The 21,140-nt window shown below is 40.3% G+C and overlaps 1 protein-coding gene across 3 annotated transcripts in view; it reads right to left on the bottom strand.

Moving 5' to 3' along the window:
• GMEB2 (glucocorticoid modulatory element binding protein 2) overlaps positions 1-17,170 on the bottom strand; it is a 136,640-nt gene extending 119,470 nt beyond the window's left edge. The window contains exons 1-2 of one of the 3 annotated variants that reach the window (XM_069243284.1): positions 16,992-17,170; positions 1,317-1,381 (exon numbers count right to left, since the gene is read on the bottom strand). The gene's annotated coding sequence lies outside the window, so the exon portion shown is untranslated. Of the gene's footprint in view, positions 1-1,316; positions 1,382-16,787; positions 16,957-16,991 lie in introns of those variants that run through there. The other 2 variants (XM_069243282.1, XM_069243283.1) reach the window with 2 other exon arrangements.
• Positions 17,171-21,140: the final 3,970 nt, after the last annotated feature.

The raw sequence follows: 21,140 nt of genomic DNA, 5'->3' as shown, positions 1-21,140 counted from the left end.
AATTCAGGTCCTGTGGAATACAGTAGTGATTGAAGTGTGGCCTTTTACTGATATTGGCTGTGTGAAACGGAAATGGATTACATATTCTGTGGCTCCTAAGTACTCGATAGAGATGTGCAGGACAGTTTTGCATATTATTTACAGGGGAAGAAGAAGCAGGAAGAAGTGGCAAGCTGAAGTGCTAGCACATTGTGCACAAGACCTAGTGTGCCTTTATGGTCACTGAAAAGCAATGATTTGTTATGAAGTTATATATATTTGTCTCAACTTAACAGTAATATGATTAAGCAAAATGTGTTCCCAGTAATCAATTTGACAATGTGTTCCAGGTAATTGAGGATTCAATTTGTGACCTAGGATAAAGGTTTATAATTTGAGGGTATTGAGTCGCAGTGCTGGGATAAACAATTCTCTTAATTCATTCCTTCTTAACAGAAGAGTTTATTGTTGAAGATCCGTACCACGTGCAGACCTTCCTCTGTAATGTCTTGTGATCAGGGAAGAATGCCCATGTTTTTCTCTGTAATGTCTTATGATCAGGGAAGAACCCTCATATCTTTCCTAAATCATTAGCCACAGGTTTTAAGTTATTATGTCACGTTACACTTTTTAGAGCTCATTGTTCACCAGTTCCTTAGCCTATTGGTGACTTTACTTCTTGGAAGATTTTTGAGGTATGCCAAAGTTAGTTTTATCCAATGCAGTGTCTCTGCGGCGTGGGCAGAAGACCTTGGCCTGGTTTGTTATGGTTCTTGCGAAGTTGAGATTGAAATTGGTAGCTCGAGTTTTTCAGTTAGTAAATCTATACCAACGCTTCCCTTTTCTAATACTTACTGTCTAATGGCATCCTTGCACCATTTTGTATATACATACCGAAGTTCCACTCTCATGCTTTTGTATTTGGTAATGAGACTAGGAGTTATCTTTGTGATTGCACAATACGTGATAGATGAAAACCTCATGCTCATACACAAGGGACTTGGGCAGCTAATCAGTCTTTCTTCTTGCTACCTATGTTGCAATGGGGGCAGGAGGGAGATTAGTGTTTGGGCTCGTGACAATTTGCAGTAGCAGTAGGTTTATTGTGGAGGAAGCAGGAGGAAGATTAGTGTTAGGGCTCTTGAGAATTTGTTGTAGCAGTGGTTATACAGGAAATAATTATTTGTCAGATTGATCATTGCCTATTCTTCATGCTACCAGGCAAATTAAGCCATTCTGTTACATGCTCTCCGTTGTAGCTGCGTTTAAGCCTTTCATGTAATGACATGCATTTTCTGCTTTGGGGATTTATAAATCTTGAGAAGTAGCTTACTCACTCATCTGTTTTATTTCAGTCATGGATCCTCTTCATGGTATAGTTCTTCGTCATCCACTACCGCTTCTATAAATACCAAGAGATTAAGCTACAACCCAGCTCATCCAGTCCAGATAGCCAGAAAATCAAGCTTCAGCTCCACTAACACAGACCAGTAACTACAAGCAGAAAGAGCACACTTCTATTCTGGTGTTTCAGACAAGTATTTACAAGCATGAAGACTTAGTACGAGTTTAAAGAACTAGCACTGATAATATGTTTTATGAATATATTTTTTCTCTGACGCTTTTGCCACAAAACAAGGGATAGGGGATCCTACAGTGACACACATCTGGTAATGAACATGCTCTGACTTTTTAAAAAAGTTACCTTCACTTCAAAAAGATTAAGATCAACCCCTATGTCGAGCCCAATGTACATGCTATGACATTTAAGAGTTTCTAACTCTCGGTGTTCATGATTCAGTCCGGGCATTAGCCGAGTCGGATCACAGGGCAATCAGGCAATGCCTAATGGGCTGGTCTAACCAGTCAGTGTAAGGACTGGTTCTGTGGCTGTTCGTGGACCTGGGTTATGGTCGGTTTCACTGCTAATTTCCCCACTGTTAAAAAAGCATTGACTGTTGCAAGCTCAAATCCATACAGCGTGTCTTTACAAGATCACATCTACTCCAGTTTGCAAGCTGTGGCTGCTTTTTTAGCTTTCTAATTCAATAATGAGGGCCAATTTTATTTTGGTGTCCAGGCCTATTTTGTGTTCCAGTCCAATTCCGGGCATTGTGGTCTATTACACAGCAACAATGTACCCAAATTCATACCCAGAAAAATGAGAATGCTGACCAGAGGCAAGTTTACCACATTCATAGCTTTGACCCCGCTTTTCATCAGCCCCAAGTTTAATTAGGATAATTTTAGAGTAAGGAAAGTTTTAAATGCCACATGGATTCAATTTCCATTTTTTCCCCCAGTGAGGTCACATTACGATTGTGCAAAATCATCTTGCTTTTTAAACACTGATATATGCAGCACTGTCTTTGCTACACAGTTGGTTAAAAAACAATCTGAATTTTGAAAGTTGTGCTAAATATTTAGCTATTTCAAGTGCATGTTTAAGTCACCTTGTGTTAGAGATTATGGAAAAGAGGCATTTTTTGACAATGAGGACAGTTCAAAGGACATATAAACCTGTGATAGAAATGTTAAGTGCTAAGCTATGGGGATCTGTTTGGTTGACCATACTTATATTACAATGCTTGAATGATGAACAACCATAGATTACTTTTGATGGGTTCAATTTCTTGATCTTACAGATGGATAAAGTGTTCTGGGAAAGTAGGCTGGCCAAGAGAAAATAAGAGAGGTCTAGGACTGACATGTTAGCCTATATTGGTTGGTTATCTTGAGTCTACATCTGTTGAAAAAAACAAATACAAATAGGAATTACAAGTGATGAGATGAAAGGCAGTTTAAGGATGTTTCCTGTGGCTGGATCTGGACCAACGATGGGGATAGTATTTCATGTACAATACAATCAAATTTATAAAATACCCCCACAGTACACACAGATGATTCCGAACAAGCGTCCTGGCGCTCACGGGCCAAATCTTGTCCGGTAAAAACTAGGAAGAGCCAATCCAGTAAAACTAAGAAAATAAAAAAGTAACTTCGATTAAAAAAAGAAAAGTCTTAAAATTATTTTTAATGATGCCTGCAGAAGGGTTAAACAGAGACTGCGAGTGAGAAAAGTCCAAAGTTTGGATGTGAGGTAGACAAATGATCTCCACCATCTCCTGGCTTTACGAATTCTAGACGGTGAAACATGCTAAGCTTCTTCAGAAACAAAGCAAAAGTAATTTTATTCATTTTGCTGGTGCTATTATCTTATTACCGAGTACTGCCTCTTTGGACTGTGGGTCATCCCTGCAAGCTCCTGCACTTTTTTTATTTGGGAAATTTGGAGTATGCTTATTCTCATCACGCTTAGATCAAAGAGGAGACTACTGAAACAACTAAGACAAAAGAAGACATGGTTAAAAACTGATGGGAGCATAGTGTTGGCATCTAGGCTTGGGAAAGCCTTTCCGTGTAGTTTTTGGAGACCACAAGACATTAGTTGGTTTGACCTTATACCTATGGCAAATTTTCCACTTATATTTGATTACCTGGTTTCTACAACCTTGTCATGAAAATTGTTTACCCATTAAGCACCTCATACAGTGGAGAAGGAGCAGAGTGTTTTAATATCTCTAATTCTGAACATAGTACCTGCTATGGTTAAACATCTAGACAAAGCCCAGCTGTCCTCAGTTCCTTAAAAGTATTATTTCCATGCTAGTTTGCCATCCCCTAAGGAATTTGACTGTGCAAACGGTTTGAGGTTGGAAGCTTTGTGTTGTTGTGCACAGTGTGAGGCATCCATTTTTTTTTTTTATTCAGGGAAAGTAGTACTAAGGAATTATCCTCAAGTGCATTAAAAACAAAGTTGTATTGTTCACTTCACTCACCATTAGGTGTTTCTTTGCATTTTGTAAGTAAAAAAATAGCTTAGTCATTTTGGTATTGATCACAGAAAATTGAATAGGATGGTGACAAAGAATAATTTATTTTCCATTGGCTTTACTACTTGATTTCTTGGAAACAGAGGTTCACGAATACTTAACAAGTTAGATTTATGTGGAGCCTGCGACTTACTTGGAATTAAGAGGGAAAATGAGTGGAAAGGATTGTTAGGACTCCGTTTGTTCGCAGCTATATTTCAGCTCTTTATCCAACAAGACCTAAGCTCTTACAGAAAAAAAGGAAGGTGTGGAAATGAAAGTCTCGCAATGCTTCCTTCCTCCAGTTCTACATACTTATTTACTATGTGCTAGCTTTAAGCAATGAAATAGATTTATCTTCTAGTGTACTTGATTTCAGTTTTTGGGGACAGGGTCTTCATGTAAAATTGCAACTTAATGTACCGATACATTAAGGCCCAGGAACCTTAAAGCAACTCTAGAACCAATGCAAAAGGCCTGACTGTAGCAATTTCGATACAACACTGTTCTATTGTCTGCATTTGGGTTGTGTGCCTATTGGAGGTGATTCCATCTCCAATGCTTGTCTTCAAACCTTCCATCTGGACCATTGCAGTATGTTTACACAACTTGCATGTTATATGTGGCCTTATGGCGGAGGGGGGGTAGTCCACTCGGACCTTCTGATAAACCTTTGTGCATCAAAGGTGCAAATGAATGTACTTGGTAGTTGCACATGGTCTGTTTAACCTGTGTGCATTTGGTCTGTATTTTCTACTTGATGTGGGTGCTAAGCTGGGGGGGGGGGGGGGGGGCTGACGATCTTTCTCCAATCTTGAGTGTGATCAGTGAGTCATGGGGATGTTATTGCACGGAGATCATGTATATTCAAACATGTGTGTTGTAGATCAAAGAGTCTGTATGTTGTGGATGACTCAAGTGTGTTGTGCTTGGCAGAAACAGAAGAAGGGAAGTAAGGAATAAAAAATAAAGAGGAAGGAGTTAGGAGACACACTCTAATAGCAGCTCAGACCTTTTAAGCAATGCAGTCCGGCAGCATTCGCACTGTCCTTACGTCAGGAGTTAAACAAAGAAGATCACTGCATAGGCTGACAAATGTGAAAAGAGGGTAATCCCTGAAGAATGCACATATAAAAGAACCCATCCCTCAAAAGGAGTCTAGTGGAGTCAACAGAAAACATATCTTGGAGCTTTACATTCTTTAAGTCCCTGACTCCCGAAGCGCCAAATACACTAATGCATTGAGCCCTCATTACATCAGGGGTCTGTAGCGGCCTCAAAAAAAAAAAAAGGACCTGAAATCTCTCACCCCAGGGCCACGGAAAGACGCAATAATTAAGACTCTGCTAGTTAATGATGGAATTAATGCAAGTAATGTGGCAGTAGCTAGCTGCAGTTCAAAATATTTTTTTCACATTCAGAAACTGTTCAATCAGCTCATGCCCTCAAGGCAAGGAGATCGACCTCTGCTGTTTGAGCTTGCTTTCTCCAAGACATAACAAGAATTACAAGACAAATTGATACTTTTAACACACCAATTAGCTCTTACCCACAACAGGTGAACAGAGTTGTGCAATGAGGCATGAGGGTTGGGGTCAAACACCATCAATGAAGAAGGCACGCCCAGGGAACATGCTTGAAATCCCTGGCAAGACAAGGCCCATCAGGACCAAAATAGTCCATCCCATACAACTTAGCCATCCACTTCAGGGTTCAAACGAGCACTCACTTTTGAACACACTGAAGGCCACAGTTGTGAGGATGTACTACCATTCAGATAAAATGGACATTACAGTTAATCTGCTAAATACGTTGGCCCTCTACGTGGCAGGAATAGGTGAGAAGTTAAGACAGCTAAACTCTCTTATTATTAGAGCCCAGGCAGCGAATAGCACCACCTACAAGAGCCCCTGTACTTCCCTGCAGATATTAAACAAATTAATTTCCAGACCATTATTACCAGCCTCCTTGAAAAAGTAAGTATAAGTCACATAAAAACGAAGATCCATTTAATGGGCCAATGTTAAGTACTATACAAGAGAACTCAAAAAGATGTGCTTTGAACATTATAAAAGTTGTGGCACAAATACATGAGGCACAAAGCCATGCAGTACCTCATCCCAACACTGAAACAGCAAGTTTAATATGAAGCATCAGTGAAGATTAATAGGTGTCAACTCAAAAGTATGCCTGTGTTCGCAGACTCAGGTCACTGCATGCAGGGCCTAGCAAAACTGAAAGAGGGCTCGATGGCTAAGGGAACAGCCCCCTATCGACAGAGGAAGAAAACAACAAGGAAATCAGGAAAAAAAGATGTAGGCCAGGAAGGCATCTCATAAAGCTCAAGTCTCACGTAGTAGCAAAGATCAACCTCAGCTAAGCAAGAGTGAGAAGAAGAGACAGGGCAAAGGCAGAAAAAAAAGCTCAGTATTAGTTACAGAACATAATATGAGAAAGCTGTACCTAGTATTTAACAAAGAAAATCATAAGGAATCAACAGTAAAGAGAGACGAATTCCAAGCCACCAGGACACGCCAAGAAGCAGCATACCTGAGCCATGCAAGGCAGTTGTGTGTACACCAGGATGCAGAGGCCACCAAAATAACCCAACTGAGGCAGATTAAATCTAGAATAGAGAGTCCCTCATTGGTGACCACTGAATCCCAAACAGAATGGGCCAATTCTGGGAGCCCATAACGTTGACTGGTGATAGCCCATAGCCAGAGGCCAACCTAAGAAATCAATGGATGTGGAGAGAACCTATAACAGAGGTAGCAGCCCCAATGCTAACAACTGGATCACAAACAGAATGGGCTAACTCAACTGAGGAAGCCCACAATGCCCGCTGGTATTCAAAAGATTGACAGCAATTTGAGAACCCCTTTTTGTCTAAGTGACAAAGAAAGGAAGTGCACTACGCAGTCTGTAAATGTTGAAGCGCAAACTCCTGAGGTCCTCCAGCAACAAGCAATAAGTATCTCAACAGGCCAAAACTAAGGGAATCATCAACGGTTACCAGTATTCAACCACTTAAGAAAGCCACTGAGTATAAGTGCCAGAGATATTAGGTTTAACAGGAAGAGTGTATACGATAAAATACAAATAAGTGAGGATCCTCAATGACAAATAGTCAAGTATATGAATAGGCCAAGCAATGATACAGCTTTGATACCCCAGCTCAACAAACTGCTATAGTACTTGGTATATAAACTAAGGGGCAATTATGATGTACTGAACTGTACCACTATCCTGAGGCTGCTGGCAGAAATTACAGGGTTGGCAGAGATAAGATCATGTGACAATCTCAAATGAATTTATTACACACCGCAGTCTGCAGCAGTCTGAATCCACTGTTGTTACATTCTCAACACCTGAACAGGCAACCCAGGTACATATTCAGAAGAGTGTTTTTAGGATTTTGGGCATCAAAATCATTTAGTTTATAGGGAATTTATATCCACCACCACTGGTCACTCAAAATCCCCTCAATGAGGCAGATGTGAAACCATCTCTGTTTTACGAGGAGCAAAAGGGCTATCTTCAGGATTTATGTTAGGACAGCAAGAGAATGCTGGTTTAGCTCCAACAAAGTCTCGCTGCGAGGATATTAGACACACCTGACGATCTAGCTGTCGAGGGTCAGAATGGAACTGGCTTGAAACCACACTATCCAGTCAGATCAACAGTAAGTGACTGGTAAGACTCCCACTCATTCAGTCGCAGAAAGGCAAATAATTCAAGATTTGCTTGTGGAATATTGGTGGCCTAAATAATAAAAGTGATGATGTTGATCTTGTGTGGTACCTGCAGCAATTTGATACAGGAAAACTGGTCCCAAAATCTTGTGTCGTTAACAGGATACTATGAATATATTAGCTTGGCAGTCAAATCAATGCAATATGGTCGTCCTAAAGGAGGTCTTTCCGTATACATTAGTTCGAACTTAGTCTTCAGAAATCAGACACTGTATTACTGAAGCACAGCTTCTTTACAGTCCTCTTGGAAAAAAACGTAAGGCTGAAGGGAACATGTTCCTACTTATCATAAACATCTACCTACATCCCTACAAGAAAAAGTCCTTAAAGTTGATAAGCTATGTGTAGCTCTAACAGACTTGAAGGCCGTATACACTGATGCAAATATAATCTGAACAGGGGACTTCAACTTGGATCTGTTCTACAACCAGGAAGAAGAGGCAAATATACTCAAAATAGGCATCGGAGAAGTGATACCAGATCAAATTTGGTCAGCAGTAAAACACCCCTCTAAACCAGGGAAAACTTTGTTTGATTTTTGCGCATCAGTAGGCCTCAGTGTTCTCAGTGGAAGGTTCCCTGGAGAAAAAAACTTCCAAATCGACATGGGTAATGGATGTCTCCTATTTGGATTACACATTGACGAACATTGCCCTTTCTAGCAGCATCAAACAGTTTTCTATTGATCAACGGGCAGAAAGTGACCATCTGCCACATCTATTACCCTCCTAACACCCGGTTCTATCCAGAGTCCACAGTCCTCCTGTTTGATGGCTGCACAGTTAACTTGAGGAGGACTCGATGGGGCAAAGCCATAGCTTCAGAAATCCTCAACTGTTGTAGCTCAACATGCGAAATAACTCAGATCAAAAGAATCTCATAGACAGCTGGTCAGATCTGGTACAACATATCAAACTCCGATATCCAAGAAAGACCTGCAATAAAGGTCATACACTGACAGTTCAGATAAAACACTGGCTACCACCGAAAGTGAGGCACTCCAAAATGATTGTGAACAAGCTAATGAGGCAGTTAAGAGCTGCCCCACAAAACCCCATCTTAAAAGCGGCAGTGGCAGAGGAACAAACTAAAGAAGGAGCTCTGGGAAAACAAAAAGGCTAAACATGATGAATAATGGGCAAAACTTGTTTGCATCAGCAAGGACAAAAATGCCCCAAACTTTTTGGTGCATGATCAATGGAAAGCCAACAAAGCAAACATCACCAAGCAGACTTGGGTACGTTTTCTAATGAAATGTTTCTCGGTTTATGAAGATCAGTCTGGATACATGTACCACGGTAAACCCAACAGACGTAACCAGGATGGTAGCAAGGAAAAATAAATCAAGGGCAGTCTCAGAGATGTTATTCAAAAGGCCATATACCATACCAAGATCTCTAGTGAGGAAATTGAGGAAGTCATCTCTAACTCACGCACTGATTGTGCGCCAGGCCCAAATGGGCTATCACAGGAACTTTTTTTTAAAGAACCCACATTATAGGCCAACAGGATTCCCATGCTTTTGAAATATATCCTGCAGGTAGAACTTTTTGATTCCTGGTGGGACTTGATCATCTACGCATTACACAAGGGTGGGAACTCAATGAAACTAAACAACTATCGTCTGGTGGCTCTGATTGACTTTGAAGCCAAATACTTTACCACTTTATTATTAAAGGACCTTGAGCAATGGGCCAACAACTGTGGGATCATTCCCCTCAATTAAACACGGTTTCGCCAAAACCACGGAGAAATCTAATGGCTTTTTCAATGTTAATAGGCTGTGCAATGTAGACTCACCCACATCTATATTTGTTTCATTGATTTCAGGCAGCTTTTGACTAAATTCCAAGAAACAGACTCTGGGAGAAGTTAAAACTTTGGAGGGTGCCTATGGAGCTCCTGAGACAAGTACAGTTATAATGCGCTGGAACATGGCTGCGAACAAAGCTGGGGGATGGGAGCATCTTGTCAAGGAAAGTTATCACTAAAGAAGACCTAAATGAAGGGTATGTCCTGGCCCCCTGCTCTTCAATTTGTTTATATTTGCTCTCACTGGAGAGTTGGATATAGTTAATTCACACACCTCAATCCTTTCGAACAATGCAAACACTAACGATTTTGTCCTGCTGAGCTGTAACCGAGTGGGTAAGCAGAGATTAACTAACGCTCTCTTCGAATATACAAAGCAAAATAAACTGGAGGTGAACCAGGGAAAAAAACAAAACCATAATTTTTGGGAAGAGTCACAAAAAAACAGTTACAGGGCAAAGTGGCAGATCTAACATTGAAAATGTGTCGGAATGTAAATACCTAGGGATTTTGCTAGATGCAAAAGGGTCTTACGTGAAGCAAAAGTCCTTAATACAAAATAAAGCACGTCCTGTAGCAAAAATTTACAAAGACATGCTTGCCTACCAAAAACAGCATCACCATCCCAGGTTCACTTAGTTTGGCCTTCTGTAACAACTGATGTCCAGGAAAAATGCATTCATCGAGCTGTGCCATGAAATCAGGTCAGCACATTCTGATCCACTGAACTGTATAAGGAACAAGCTAAGAAACACCAGAGGCACAGCCGCCCATGCCCTGGACACATACTTAAATGATCTCTGCCTCCATGAGGTATGGAGCTTGGGATCAACTCAGAAGGAGTACAAGAAAGTGACAAATGCAAGTGACCGAGTCTAGGCACAATGGCAGATAAAGAAACTCTGCTGCGGCAATCCCATGCCTGGGTGGTGTTTTTCTACGTATAATCATCTGGGGTAAGGAGGCTTACCTGAGGGCAAATTATCCAAGACATACAAAACAAAAACAGACTTTTAGCATTTTACCTTGGAGCCTTTCCAACTTTGGACTGACGCCCAAAGTGGTACACTCAGCTGTCAAAGACACAATGCAGACTTTGTAATAGAGAGCTCTGCTACATTTTATATGTGTGTGTCCTATGCTACTCGAACATCGCAAGCAGCAGCTCAGCCTGTAGTTTATCTTTTTCAATGTGTGGACCTTTCGATAGGTGGTCATAGCAGACTTGTGCCCACAAAATACAATGTAGAACATCAGGTTTGGTAAGTTCATGTCAGTATTTTCTCAGATGTTGAAACGACCTGTGTTGGAAGGCTGAAAAGCGCTCGTTACACGTGTCTCCTGACTATGCTTTAAATAGGAGGGCTTTTGTATATTTTTGCATTCACATAGTAGACACAATCTACAAGTGATTTTATTGATATTTATTGCACGTTTTTATGGATTCTTTTCTTGTCCTTGCACATTAGATGCGCATTTTCACAATTGTATGAAAGCACTGTCACTTTATAAGATCAGACACTGTACGTAGTTAAGATCGAGTTGGAATCGAAATAGAACTGTGTTCATATATGTTTGTTGTTAATTTCACTTACCTGCATGATCAGAATGTTTTATTATTTTATATATGTTGGATTTGTTAATAATCATGAAATAAACTATATATATATACACACACACATATATATATATATATATATATATACACACACACACACATACATATTTTCACTGAAGAATAGAATAGGAACAAAACTAAAAATACCTTAGAAACTGAAAAAACTAACAAAGGTTACGTGTACTTTATAGCTAGGTTCAGATTTTACAAGCACAAAACATCGAAATTCAGCTGTTATAGTTATATCAAGTAACTATAACTCATGTCTTAAGGTACCTATACCAAGATGGCATTCAGATGTGCCACACTTTTGGCATGAATCAGAATGTTAGCGCTGTGATTGCTCATTAGACTACTGTAAGCTGCTGATCACCAGGGAGTTAACCAGCGGTCTACTGCTGGTGCTGAAAGTGCATGTTTCAGTCTCCATGCCAGAATTTTTTATAGAACAGAAAGATATGTGAGAACTCACTGAAAACGTGTGCTAATTTTTCTTTCTACTGCACTAACCATAATTTTTATGCCTAAATGAACCTCCGCACTTTGTTCCTTTCTAAATTAAATGTTTTAAGTTTTACCAGTTTGATTCAATCAAGATGGCTTCAGGTGTGCCACACTTTTGTCATAAGTAAGACTGTTAGCGCTCTAGTTCTTCTTTAGAACACTCTGGGAGGCTGCAGTTGAACTCAAGAGAATCATCCGACAGGTTGCTCCTGTTGGACGCAGAACAGGAAGATATTTTAGAATTCTCTTAAAAGGCGTCCTAATGTTTATTTCTAAGGCACTAACCCTAATTTATTTGACAAAATGAACACCTCATTTTGTTCCTTTCTAAATTAAATGTTTTAAGTTCTACCATTTTGATTCAATCAAGATGGCTTCAGGTGTGCCACACCATTGTCATACATAAGACTACTAGCGCTCTAGTTGTTCTTTAGAACACTCTCGGAGACTGCAGTAGAACACAAGGGAAGCAACTGCCAGCTGCTCCTGTTGGAAGAACACGTTTTACTGTGAATGTCAGACTTCATTCTCATATGGCTGAGAAAGACTGTGAATTTACAGAAAATATGCTCTCGTTTTAGCTTCTGGAGCACCTTCCATAACCTCTATGAGAAAACAGCTCTCTCTCAAACATGATTCATGAAATCCCAGCAGGGTAAAATCACCTTAGAACACACCACAATTTCTAAAATGGGCATTGTACCATCAAAAAATGAATTATATTGTAACTAACTTTATCACCCTTCATTTGTTCTCCTTTATATTATCCTCAAAACCTGTCATTCACTACAATACATTTCAAGGGGGTGCTATCCTGTATATTGGTCCCAGGATGGCTGCCAGCACTAACTGGCTAAAGTGCTGACTGACAGCCAAACAGATCTCACCATGAGATCTATGCTTAGGCTCCGCACAGTTTTACAAATGTATTTTCCCTTCAATATCTCGAAAACTACTGAACGAGCTTACACCAAATAACAAAAAGCACAATCTGTGGAACAAAATCTAGCTTTCTGCCAAATTTGGTGTAATTCCCATAGGGCCTTTAGACATGGCTACGGCCCAAACTGCAGGACGGAATTACACCAAATTTGGCAGAAAGCTAGCTTTCGGTATGCAGATCACATTTTCGCTTATTTTGTGTACATCTGTTCAGTAGTTTTTGAGATATTAACGGGAAAATAAATGTGTATCTCTCTGGCCCCAATTACTGTGCGAATATTTTGTTAAATTCACTTTTTTTTTTGTGTGAATATGCTTGCGAAAAGTGGTGCAATTGGCTGACCGCAACCTGACTAAAAAGTTGCAGCCGCCATTTTATTTCACCGGACCCGGTCCCCGTGTGGGTGAAAATCCAAATTGAAAGTGACATAAGGGTTCAGGATGAAGGAACTCTGATCCCCGGGGTATGATATACAGGGAGTGCAGAATTATTAGGCAAATGAGTATTTTGACCACATCATCCTCTTTATGCATGTTGTCTTACTCCAAGCTGTATAGGCTCGAAAGCCTACTACCAATTAAGCATATTAGGTGATGTGCATCTCTGTAATGAGAAGGGGTGTGGTCTAATGACATCAACACCCTATATCAGGTGTGCATAATTATTAGGCAACTTCCTTTCCTTTGGCAAAATGGGTCAAAAGAAGGACTTGACAGGCTCAGAAAAGTCAAAAATAGTGAGATATCTTGCAGAGGGATGCAGCACTCTTAAAATTGCAAAGCTTCTGAAGCGTGATCATCGAACAATCAAGCGTTTCATTCAAAATAGTCAACAGGGTCGCAAGAAGCGTGTGGAAAAACCAAGGCGCAAATTAACTGCCCATGAACTGAGAAAAGTCAAGCGTGCAGCTGCCACGATGCCACTTGCCACCAGTTTGGCCATATTTCAGAGCTGCAACATCACTGGAGTGCCCAAAAGCACAAGGTGTGCAATACTCAAGAGACATGGCCAAGGTAAGAAAGGCTGAAAGACGACCACCACTGAACAAGACACACAAGCAGAAACGTCAAGACTGGGCCAAGAAATATCTCAAGACTGATTTTTCTAAGGTTTTATGGACTGATGAAATGAGAGTGAGTCTTGATGGGCCAGATGGATGGGCCCGTGGCTGGATTGGTAAAGGGCAGAGAGCTCCAGTCCGACTCAGACGCCAGCAAGGTGGAGGTGGAGTACTGGTTTGGGCTGGTATCATCAAAGATGAGCTTGTGGGGCCTTTTCGGGTTGAGGATGGAGTCAAGCTCAACTCCCAGTCCTACTGCTAGTTCCTGGAAGACACCTTCTTCAAGCAGTGGTACAGGAAGAAGTCTGCATCCTTCAACAAAAACATGATTTTCATGCAGGACAATGCTCCATCACACGCGTCCAAGTACTCCACAACGTGGCTGGCAAGAAAGGGTATAAAAGAAGGAAATCTAATGACATGGCCTCCTTGTTCACCTGATCTGAACCCCATTGAGAACCTGTGGTCCATCATCAAATGTGAGATTTACAAGGAGGGAAAACAGTACACCTCTCTGAACAGTGTCTGGGAGGCTGTGGTTGCTGCTGCACGCAATGTTGATGGTGAACAGATCAAAACACTGACAGAATCCATGGATGGCAGGCTTTTGAGTGTCCTTGCAAAGAAAGGTGGCTATATTGGTCACTGATTTGTTTTTGTTTTGTTTTTGAATGTCAGAAATGTATATTTGTGAATGTTGAGATGTTATATTGGTTTCACTGGTAATAATAAATAATTGAAATGGGTAAAAATTTGTTTTTTGTTAAGTTGCCTAATAATTATGCACAGTAATAGTCACCTGCACACACAGATATCCCCCTAACATAGCTAAAACTAAAAACAAACTAAAAACTACTTCCAAAAATATTCAGCTTTGATATTAATGAGTTTTTTGGGTTCATTGAGAACATGGTTGTTGTTCAATAATAAAATTAATCCTCAAAAATACAACTTGCCTAATAATTCTGCACTCCCTGTAGGTGTGTTTTAGGAGCAAATTATGGGTTTAAAATAATTTTGCATCACAATGCGCGATATTTGTAAAAACTCACTAATTTACGCAAATTATTCACAAATACGGAAAAATTCGAAAGAAAAACCACACTCATGCATACACTAATTGATCCAGTCATACTCACACACCCACTGAAGCATCCACTGACAGAGACAGGCCATGTGGCCAACCTGCGCTGCCCACGGCCAAAAGATGAGCATGGTGCAGGGTTGAGTGGTTATAAGGGCTTAGCTGCAAGGGCTGGCTGAAGGACATGACTTGTGACAAACCTCCATTGCACACGGCCAAAGGCCATGCACGGCGGAGGTTGGAATAAGGTATAGTAATTAAAATGGCTTTACTCTAAAAATAAAAAAATAAAACTATAGAAATTCGCCAGAAAAAACAAAGGTTACAGGGATGTTATAGTTAGGTTCTGAATTTACTCGTTCAAAACCACAGAAATTCAGCAGTTATAGAGATCTTTTAAGTAGCAATAACTTGCACCCCAAGATAACTATAAGTCGCGCCTTCACCATGCACAGGTAATTACTCCACATATTTATCATTGATATCTTGTACGTCATCTTTGATATTATCACTACAACATTTGCATTAACATTATTGATAAGAAAAATGCGCATGGCAAGGTTTGTACGAGTAAATTCAGAACCTAACTACAACGCCCATGTAATCTTTTTTTTTCCTCAGTAAATTATATATATATATATATATATATAAAAATATCAAGAGAAGCCGTCCTGAAAATCTGAAATGCAGGCAAGACATAGGGCTTTAATTTGTTCCACAGGTAAACTGGGACTTATTTCGGGAATTTTACTGGACATCTGCACATCTCTGGGGGAAAAACTGAACTGCAGTAGGAATGTAATTGCGTTTGAGTAATCTATCTTCACTAAAGACACATTAAAGGATAAAGGTTTTTAAGAATTGCTTACTAACACCATGTAATATTCCGCAGGTATGATGTGTGACTACTGTCTTTCAACATTACTATAGCCAACTGAGCGTGATATAATTACAAATTACCTAGCTGTCAAATGGTTCTACTTTGTAGGTTTAAATTTTACCCAGAATGACTAAGCATGCTGACACTTGTAGTTTCTCTTTACCTAGAGTACTGGCTACAAATATTAGCACACAGAATTCGTTGGAGAACAAAAATAGACTGAGTGAAGAATACATTTGTCAAACGAGAAGAGCGGGTATGTATTTATGCATTGCCACACTACTTATCTTCTACGGGTTAAAAGAAAATGGGTAACAGAAAAATGGTCGATTCAAGATGTATCGGAATTAAACAGGATTTAACGGTCAGTAGTGCGTTTGCGACATGGATTTAATGAGTACGACCACGAGGCGGGCGTCCATGCTAAAAAAAAAAAAAAAAAAAAAAAACACCTCTTCAAATAACTCAATTTTATTAGATATAAGGCAGTTAATACGCGTTCTCCTGTGCCCCTCCCCCAACACAACAAAAAAAACAAAAGCTCGCAACTTGACAAGTAGTGCGTTTAATTTGACCCCATGGGCCTTTAGATAGAAATCCAAAGAACTTTTTATATATAACCAACGTACTTTAATATTTTCGAAGATCTCTTCCCTGGAGAGAGAAAATTAACTGTAAACTGAACACGGACAGATGCGAGTTTTGACGCAATTCTCATAGAAAGCGACTTCACGAAACGTACAATACGCCTCAACTGATCTTTGTTGAAAATACTTCGCAAGCGAAAAGTGTTACAGCTGTTTTGTTTTCTGAGGTGTGGGAAGGCGAACATCAATTCCCAGAATGCAAGGCTCGACGAGAGAAAGCGAAGGAAGAGGGGGTTATGAGAGGCACGTTGCTCTACATCAACATAAGTGTTGGGTGTTATACCATAATCCGCACAGATTTTGGAAATATCTACTTAATATTTGTTTTAAATGAAAGCAATCTCAAGATAATCAGTCGAACCCAAAACCAGGGCGCGACGCTTTCGCTTAGATCGCACGAGATGAGTCTTCTTAGAAATCCCTCCCTCAGTAGTTTTCCACATTGTTCTTTCAAATAAGTACGCCCGCCCATCCCCGGTGTTCTTCCTCAACGGATATCCCTTAGATTAGGAGACAGCTACCCCAACGTGTGCCCACACCCTCTTTCAGTCGTTACCCCACACGCACAAAACGTTCAAGAGACGACAAAGAAGGGGGAGGGCAATGGAGCACGTCGAGTGCTGAGTGACGCACAGCGGCACCTCGCTCCGTCTCGCGCCGTCCTTACGCCGCGGCCGCCTGGCCGTCGTCGTCTCCAGCGCCGCGACGTCCTCACGCTCCGCAGGGACCGCATGGTGGACGCGGTGCGTGAGGGGCAGGGGGAGGCAGAGCGTGGGCTCTGCGGTAGCATTGGGGAGGAGCCCCGGGAGTGTGGAGGCGGAGGCACGCAGCACTTACCTCGGTGGACCCCGGTTTCTGACCGAGCACCGTCGTGTCGCGCGCCCTGTTGCTGACGCACGAGATAAAAGCCGAGGAGCGAGAGGCGCGTGCATGAGACGCGGTGGTGTTTTTTTTTTTTTTCTTAGTCGCGCGCGTTCCCTGTAAAGTTTTCATGGGCTGCTGAAAGGACTGCAGTGGTTCTTGTACGCATGCGCTTTAGTTGTGCTTCTCCGGTGATATGTAAAGCTAATATTAATTGTGTTCGATGTCAGCAGAAGACAAATAATGTTAACATCTATCAACCGGTTTCGAGTGATTTCGTGTTTATTGACATTGCGAACGGAATCTGCCATTGAGTTCGTTACATCAGTGTACAATGAGTGATCTGTTTTATATAACGAGTGGTAGTGAGTAGTTCTCTGTTGTAATGAATAAACATTGAGTGGAAGTTACCCAGGGTCGCAAAAAGTGTTTATTTTTTAACTTTACCCTTTATAGTGTCATTAAGTTTTTTTTTTTTGTGTTGCTTTATGTGTCCCGAGCAAGTTCTAAAAGGATGCAGAATGTTTTAAATTTGCAGCAGCAACGCACTGTTTTACTCCCCCCCCCCCCCCCCCCCGGCGTACAAAACATTGTTAGTTATAAGAACAACATTTTTTCATATTTATTTTGTCCACTGGATATGTAGGCCCAGTATCTTTCCAGACAAACCTGATTACAACAGTGCTTTTTCTGTAAAAGAGGAACGTTTGTCTCCAAATGCATGATTTGAATTCACGTACAAGTATTTTAAACTTGTACATATAATTAATACTGAATGCTACCTTTAAATGCTTTTAGTGTTAGCACTGCAAGGGCATTTTGTGAGCTAACCTTGAGTTAGCGAAAGTGGTTCGACTATGAAAAGGTGTCCACACTTTTTTTTTTTTTTTTTAGCTTCAGTGCGTTATACATGTGTAACTACAACATGCAGAGGCAAAATCCAGCCTCTTGCTTCTAAATAAAGAAGCATTTGCAATGCAGTGGGTCTTGCGTTTGCTCGAGTTAGAGCTATTAGTGTTGTAAATTCCTAACTGGACTTTGCTTGCCACATAAATTCAAAATGAAAAGTGAAACAGTTGACATAAGGAAGCAGATTCAGAGCGCCACTGCTGCTGTGAGCATGAGCGCAAAGGAGAGAAACGAAAGAATTTGCTTGCAGTCAAACGTATCAGCAAATGTGCAATTATCCATGTAAGGGGTTGATGGCCAAGGCGGTAACAAAACCGCCCCAAGGAGGGACAAACGTAAAGCATTTGCCAATAATAAAGGATTTTTGAAAGGCAATCCCATGAACGAGTGATAGTGATGGGCGTGATTGAAAACCCACCTATAGATTACAACACATCCGAGCGCTTGCCTGCTCAACCTAAAAACTGCCATAATGAAGTCCACATTGATTGCAGTCCAGTTACGTAAGATTCACATTACTGAAACACTTTCATCACCCTAATCAGTTGGATCTCTGATTTATCAACCCACCCTGGGGTAGCTCCTCTCCCTCCAGATCTTCTTCCACATTCTCATCAGTACTCCCCTCCCCATTCTATGCTCTACTGAACGTGTCCAGATGTTGGCAAAAAGTACAAATTTGAGTCTCTTCATAATGACCCCAGATTTTATTCAGGTACTTGCATGAGCCTTAGCTAGATAGGATGGTGCTTTTAAAATAAAATGTATACACAATTCTCCCCCCCAAAAAATGCTTAAATAAACTTCAAGAACATGAGATGTCAGTACAAACAAAAGGTGAGGAATGGACAAACAGTGTAAAACTGTTTTGTGCAACATGAAAGTAAGTCACAGGCCCAAGTCTTTAAAGTAAAAAAGCAGTATGACGTGAATCTACAGGTTCATATCCTTTCATTGGTGTACATTTACAACTTTTAATTTATAAGCATTTAAAGAAGCATGCCTAAAACCATGTAACCGACTTAAGAATTACATTTTTGTGTGAGCGATAGTTATTTACATGTTCAAGCATAAATCTGCCGAGCGATTGCAAATGCACTTTCTCTACACTACCTCTTTTCCCCACTTTGGAAAAAAGTTTACTTTTGCACATGTGGCGACTTGAAAAATTATGACTCACTGTGCGTCTGACGATCTGGGACCACCTCAAGTATGCAAGGAAGTTAAAAACCTTGGAATTACCATGAACTCCAAGTTAACAATGAATGCCCAAGAGGACAAATTAGCACAATCAAGCTTCATCACCTTGAAGACTCTGATGATGCATCTTTCCTCACTTCGGAATTCCATACATGGTGCAGGCTACTATCTCTCTTGTACTATCCATACCGGAGTGTGCCTGTGGCCTCTACCATGGATCGTCTCTATTATGAAAAAAAATACCACTTATTCAGAACTCAGCTGGCAGGCTACTATTACATGTAAAGCCACAAGCCCACATCTCCCCTGCCTTGAGACCACTACACTGGTTACCCGTTGACAGAAGATCCACCTCAAGCTGTTTTGTATCATCCACAAAGCTATACATGGAAAAGGACTGCTTTTCATCAGAAACAAAATAACCAAATACATTCAACAAAGAAACCTCCGCTCAAGATTGGCACCATGCCTTAAAACACCACCATACAAAAAAGACAAAAGGTGATACATCCTCTCTGTTCAAGCAGCCAGACTGTGGAATTCATTACCCCCAAATATAAGATCCACAGATAACTATTTTGTCTTGAAAAAGGCTACTCCAGAGTTGGCTCTTTCCTTTGTAACCACCATATTCAAACAGCAATGGACTACATATGCATGTGTTGATAAATCGTTATAAACTGATTGTGTATATTCTAGATATGTATAGTTCTTTAAGAAATATGTATAGTTACTATTTCATAATAAATTATATACATACTCTTTAAACCTGTTTAACAAATATATATTTATTCGCAGTTTTTTTTATATATATATATATATATATATCTGCACTTGGTGCAGCGTGCTCTTCTGCACCTAAATGCCAGGGGTGCCGAATACAACGAGCGCCACTGTGTCTATTATTGTCACTTTCCTCCAGGGTTCCCAAAAAGGATACAGCACCCCAAAGTTACTGTGAATCAACTTATTGACTCGCAACGGAACGCGTTTCGGCGTTTACCGCCTTTGTCAACCTTTTTGGGAACCCTGGAGGAAAGTGACAATAATATATATATTATTATTATATATATATATATATATATGTGTGTGTGTACATTATTATATGCTTAACATGTTCATAGGTCTTTGCATAGCCCCTAGAAATCAGAATCCCTTGCTTTCTTTTTTATATCGCAATGAGAAAATGTTATTTTAACTATTTAACAGCAAGCGTTTCGCTACTGAAAATAGAGGAAAGATAAAATCAATGTTAGACTTACTAACTAACGTCAATACTACTTTTTCTTCTCATGTTATATCCCTTAATATATTTCTTGCCCATAGATTCCCTTACTAGGAATTTACATATCTATTCCTACTGTACTAGAGAAAAATAAAATGAAATCTATCAATAAAATTCAAAATATAAATAATATCAATGTTACTCTCTTGTAAGATTTACTGTCTCTCCATCACCCTATGTCTATTAATCTATCCTTCATCCCCATTCTAACACATCCCAACTCCATTCTACTACTTTCATCTCCAAAATAACTCTGTCTAAGCTCTTTCCTCCTCTACTGCATCTAGCTCACCCCAAACCTCAGTTTACTACTGTGATCTCCCAAACAACCCTACTAAATTCTCCCTCATTTATCTCACCTTTGACTCATCCAAAACCCCTCCTGCTACTATGATTTCTCTAACCCCTTTCCACAGACTCCTCCCTCCTCTATCTCTCCTTTACTCACCCCAAGCCTCATCCTATTACTATAAATTCCCAATTAACACCTGGATTCTTCCCTCTTTTGTCCCGCCATTACTTCAGTCAATCCAACAAACTAACTCAATACCCTTTGCTCAAATTAACTCATGCTAATACTGTACTCATAGTTCCCTATACTAATCCACCACTAATTCCTCTTGGGTTCCGAAGAAGCGTGCTACTCACAGAAAAACACATTGACGCCTCATCAGGGGTAGTAAGCGCTATATAAATACAATTACACGTCAGGCGTACATTTACCACCTTTT

Source organism: Pleurodeles waltl, chromosome 7 (assembly GCF_031143425.1).
Source record: "Pleurodeles waltl isolate 20211129_DDA chromosome 7, aPleWal1.hap1.20221129, whole genome shotgun sequence".
NCBI lineage: Eukaryota > Metazoa > Chordata > Amphibia > Caudata > Salamandridae > Pleurodeles > Pleurodeles waltl.
Note: the sequence above shows the minus strand (reverse complement) of the source record. Positions and strands in the feature narration are given on the sequence as shown.